Source organism: Myotis brandtii, unplaced genomic scaffold, assembly GCF_000412655.1.
Source record: "Myotis brandtii unplaced genomic scaffold, ASM41265v1 scaffold303, whole genome shotgun sequence".
NCBI classification, from domain to species: domain Eukaryota; kingdom Metazoa; phylum Chordata; class Mammalia; order Chiroptera; family Vespertilionidae; genus Myotis; species Myotis brandtii.
Genome location: NW_005361573.1, coordinates 2,546,511 through 2,551,548, shown reverse-complemented (window position 1 = coordinate 2,551,548; position 5,038 = coordinate 2,546,511).

Below are 5,038 nucleotides of genomic sequence, written 5' to 3'. Positions count from 1 at the left end.
ACTTCCATGGTTGATTTGCCTCCACGGACGTCATAGGGAGCACAGGTCAGCTGTGCCTGCTAAGCCCCCCCAGAATGACAGGTTCATAAGCTCGCTAAACGATTGTTGTTGCTTTGAGGCAGTCAGTGTGGGGGTGATCTGTTATGGAGCAGTAGAGTACTGGCGCGAGTTTTAGGTAAGACAGTGCAGGTAGGGGGCTCAGCCCAGGACCATATGCATTGCAAACACTTTATATATATTATTGATTTCAGAGAGGAAGGGAGAGGGAGATAGAAACATCAATGAGGAGAGAGAATCATTGATCGGCTACCTCCTACACGCCCCCGCTGCCCACCCTCCTCCCATTGGGGTGAGAGAGAATCATTGATCTGCTGCCTCCTACACGCCCCTGCTGCCCCCCCTCCTCCCACTGGGGATCGAGCCTGCAACCCAGACATGTGCCCTGACTGGGAATCGAACCTTGACCTCTGGGTTCATAGGTTGGCGCTCAACCACCGAGCCACGCCGGCCGGGCTGTAAACACTTTTGACACAGAAGAAACAGCATCGAGACAGTGGTGGGCTGGCCAAGGTCACGCAGCTCTGGGCCACGCTGTTTATCGACTTCTTCTGCTCTTTACCTGCGTGGAGGCGGGGAGGACAGGACTGTTGGGTTCTGAGCCCATCCTATGCCTGGGGCTCTAGTGTCTCCCCCCCAGGACTTAACTTGCACCCATTGCTCAGAGCAGGGTGTACCAACGGGCATGAGCACCTCCAGCCAGGTTTGCTGCCAGCCCTCTCCCCTCCGACTCTCCCCTCGCAGGCCCTCCACGGCTGCCCAGGAAGATGGAGCCAAGTGGTCCAGCCGGGCACTGGCAAGCGAAGGGCCCCGGAGGCAGGGCGGGGGCATCTCCTGGCACCAGCCCCTGCTTCCTGTCTGCCGGCCGCTTGCACTGCGGAGCGTGAGTTGCTATGAGAGAGGATCTGGGTGACTCTCTCCTCTGGGCATTCATAATACTGTTAATTAAGCGGCCAAGGGAAGAACATGGCTGGCGCCAAGGAGAGGACAATGGTCTGAAAAGGGAACAGAGAGACGCATCAACGGCTTCCCATGCGGGGCTTTCAAAAGAGCAGCTGCAGGGAGCAGGCGGGCGCGAACAGAAGGGACGTCGCCAGTGTGGCGGTCACAATGTGGACGGGCAGGGAAGGGCTGCGCGGAGGCCCTGCCAGCCTCCCAGCTGTGCTCCTCCCGGGCACCCCCTGCCTGCCCAGCCAGACGAGGGCTTCTCTGGAGAGGCTGGGAGAAGCAGGCACCAGCTGGTCCGCATAGACTCCTCATGACTCCTTCCTTTGCGCCCCCATCTACAAAATAGGTAGGCTGAACTAAACCCCACGTCTTCTTCTGAGCTGACATTGATTGGAGGCGGTTGCCTCCATGGAGGATAGAGAAGCAGGATCAGGGCTCCATTGGAAAGCATGCCGGAATTGATTAGTGATGTCTGCTGTGGGCATGGGATCGGCAACTTATGGCACGAGTGCTACTCATGGATTGGATCTCCAAGGCCCATTTATTTAACGGGTAAGTAGCTAAAACACACACCCAAAGTTCAGGTCTTTTTCCTTTTCAGCTTCCTGGAACTCCCCCGAGTATACATTAGGGGGTGTGCACAGGTTGTATATGAGTGTGTGCTATGTGTGGGCATCTGGGATGTGTGTTTTCACACCAGTGTGAAAGGGGACGGGTGTGCACCCCGGTGGGGAGCGGAGTGTGACTGTTTCTGTGGGGGTGAGCGGGTACACGCGTGTGGGCAAGAGTGTGCAGGGGCTGTGGACATGTGTGTAGGCCGGGTGGGGGGTGTGGGGAGGTCTGGATTCATGGGTGTGACGGGTTTGCGTGGGTTCCACTCTGATCTGCCGGCACTTCTCAAACATGACCGTGTCCGCACATCCCGGGTCAGGGGGCTGCTAGCCTGCAGGCCTGACGTTAGTGTGGGCTCTGAGTTTATGCATTTCTAGCCATCCATCAGATGCTGCTGCTCCACATACCACACTCATGTCACCGGACTGCTGGCACCCGGGGTGGGCAGCTCGCCAGCCAGCCAGCCAGCCCTGGGGCGGGAACCTAGGCCCCTGCCCCCAGCTCTGGAGGCTATGGCAGTCCTGGGTGCTCCCATGGGGGCCGCCATGCTGTGCCACCTCCATCTTACAGGCTCCATGAGGGTGGCTCTGGCATCGAGGGGCGTCAGCGGGTGGGTTTAATGTGCCTGGGCAATTCTCACAGCGAGGTGCCGGCAGCCATAACTCACCTGCTAAATTATGGCCATAAATTTCCTCCAAGAGATGGGTCCCCAGGCAGGTGGGTGGGTTGATGCTGGTATCATGGAGCAGAGTTCAGTCTTTCATTTTAATTAAACAGGAGCATGGGCCTGTGCATGACCAGGGTAGCCCCGAGGGCCGGGCCCATTGTCCCTGTGCCCGCTGTGCCTGGGCACGAGGGTGGTAGGCCAGGCAGCCCGTGGTGGCATGGGTGGGGGCGGTGAGCTCTGGTGTGTGTGTGTGTGTGTGTGTGTGTGTAGCAGAGAGAACCAGGAGGCTGTATTCTCAGCATCAGCATCAATCCTGGTCCTGCTTGTGGGGTCAAATGGTGGTCCCCCCGAAAGATGTCCCGGAACCGGTGAACGTGACTGTTTGGGAAAAGCCTTTGCAGGTGAAATTAAGTGAAGAATCTCGAGATGAGATCAACTCGGAGGAGGGTGGGCCCTCAATCCAATGCCAAGTGCCCTTAGGAGAAGAAGGAGCGATGACAGAGGGGAAGGCCACGTGAAGACGGAAGCAGAGATTGGAGCGACGCAGCCACAAGCCACAGAACGCCCGGAGCCCCGGAAGCTGCGAGAAGCAAGGAAGATTCTCTCCTTGGACCTTTGTCCCCGCCGACACCTGGAGGGTAGACTTCCGGCCTCCGGATCCGTGAGAGAATGAGCTCCTGCCGTTCTGAGCCACCAGGTTTGTGGTGATTTGTGACAGCGGTCGCAGGAAGCACATACCCTGCTCTGTGACTTCGGGCAAGTCCCCCAGCCTCTCTGAGCTGGGTTTCCTCTCCTGGCAGAGGGGTTTGTGTCCTGCCCTCCTCCCAGGATGCACGCAGGGCTCACTCCCATGATGCCTGCAAAGGGCTCATCACAGCCTGTGACCAGCAGTCCCAGTGCTTACAGGGCGCGGCTGCGGGCGAGGCTTTGTAAAGCGGGGTCAGTCGGCGTGGGGTGCGTTAGCCGAGAAGGCCCGTGGGAAGGGCTTTTGCAAATGGCGAGGTTAACGGCCATGGAGCTGGTAGCCCCCATGTGCCCCAAGAGAGGTCCTTCCACCTTGCACTTCCACCAACACTCACAAGGCCCGTGGGAAGGGCTTTTGCAAATGGCGAGGTTAACGGCCATGGAGCTGGTAGCCCCCATGTGCCCCAAGAGAGGTCCTTCCACCTTGCACTTCCGCCAACACTCACATTTATTCAAAGCTTTTCTTTATGTCAACTCATTCTTTCCAGTGAAAGGAGTGCATTCGAAGAGGACATTTTATGCTGCTATAGTGAGGGGAAGTGCGTTTCACTTGCCCTAAATAGACGGTACCCTTAAACCCAAATGCAATGGACACAGAGCCAGGTGCTGCTCTGAGCCCGAGGCCTGCTCGCTTTTTGTAAAACAGGGAGATTGCCAAAGGGGAGGCATTAAAGACAACAGCATCAAAGGGAGAACAGTGCTTTCATCAGGTAATTCTTTAGGCTGGGTCCACGAATCCTCCTAAAGCGATTTCTCAGGGCACCTCCCCCTCACCAGACAACAGCATCAAAGGGAGAACAGTGCTTTCATCAGGGTAATTCCTTAGGCTGGGTCCACGAATCCTCCTAAAGTGACTTCTCAGGGCACCTCCCCCTCACCGTGGGTGACCATGCTGTAGTCCCACCCCTTCCTGTCTCTACTCCTGGGACTCTGGGGCCAGGGTGGGGATGGGATGGACTCAGCCAAGGCCATAGTGGAGAGCACAACCACTAGAATCCGGCTCTGACTCCTAATCCAATTCTCTTCTATTGTACTAGACTCCCTTGCAGCTACTTTGAAGAGGCCTTCAGCCAATACATCGCTCTGTCCCAAATGCGTGAGACTAACGGTGGGATTTTGGGCTCTGGGTGGCGGACAAGTCACTCCTCACAAGCAACAGCCTTGGCAGAGGGCCAACCCCGATGATTACCCTTCAGAGGTGAGGACCAGGGTGCTTAGGGCTGAGCCCAGTGCCTTTATCTCTTAGAACCTTAGTCTACCTGCTAAATGGTCCCAATCATCCCATCCTGGAAGATCACTGAGAGGCTGGGTTTGCTAAATGGGCAGTGCCTCCTGAGGTACTTGGAGCAGGCACGGGCAGGGTACCTGCTGTCAGCATGGCCCATGGAGTTCCAGGCCATTATTGCGACGGGCAGGGGCCTGGACCTGGGACTGGGCAGCCTGCGTCGGCTATTGTGGTTTACTGGTGGGCAGTGTTGCTTTGGTGGATTTGCAAGTTCCCGAGCTTGGCACAGAAGTGGGAACCCCTGCCAGTCCAGGTGGGGTCAAGGGGGCTGGGTCCTCAGATGTGGGCAGCAGTTAGAGCCAAAACGTCCCTGGTGGTCTGTGTGGCTGCAGAAGAAGGAGGTCCGGGCAGCATTCCAGAGTTACAGACTCCCTGGGGACTTAGGTTCATCATTTCTCCTTTTGGGCCTTGCTTTGCTCATCTGTGAAATGGGCACAACTAGTTATCAGATGTCCGGATTCTCACTCAGTCACCCATTCAGGCAACTGACGGAGCCCCTCCTCTGTGCAGAGTCAGGTGCTGGAAGAGAGGGAGAATAATAACCCTGCGTCCAAATCCCCACTTCAGGCGACATGCGTGAGAAGTGCCAGGAGCCCTGAGGTGCCCTGGCCTCGCAGCCAGGATGATGTGGGGGAGTGTAGAGGCTCTAGGACAGTGGTTCTCAACCTTCCTAATGCCGCGACCCTTTAACACAGTTCCTCATGTTGTGGTGACCCCCAATTTTA